Consider the following 234-nt stretch of genomic DNA (forward strand, 5'->3'; position numbering starts at 1 on the left):
GGGCGGGCGGGGTGTGGGCGTAGCCACTGTGGGAGGGAAGGGACAGAATTCCAGGGAATCCCCTTGGGAATGGCCCCTGGAATTCCAGGGAATCCCCTCGGGAATGGCCCCTGGAACTCTGGGAAACCTCTTGGGAACGGCCCCTGGAATTTCAGAGAATCCCCCCCAGAAGGGTCCCTGGAATTCCGGGGAATCCTCTCAAGAATATTCCGGGGCATCCTCTCAGGAATGGCC

This window comes from Geospiza fortis, unplaced genomic scaffold (genome assembly GCF_000277835.1).
Source record: "Geospiza fortis unplaced genomic scaffold, GeoFor_1.0 scaffold860, whole genome shotgun sequence".
Taxonomy (NCBI): domain Eukaryota; kingdom Metazoa; phylum Chordata; class Aves; order Passeriformes; family Thraupidae; genus Geospiza; species Geospiza fortis.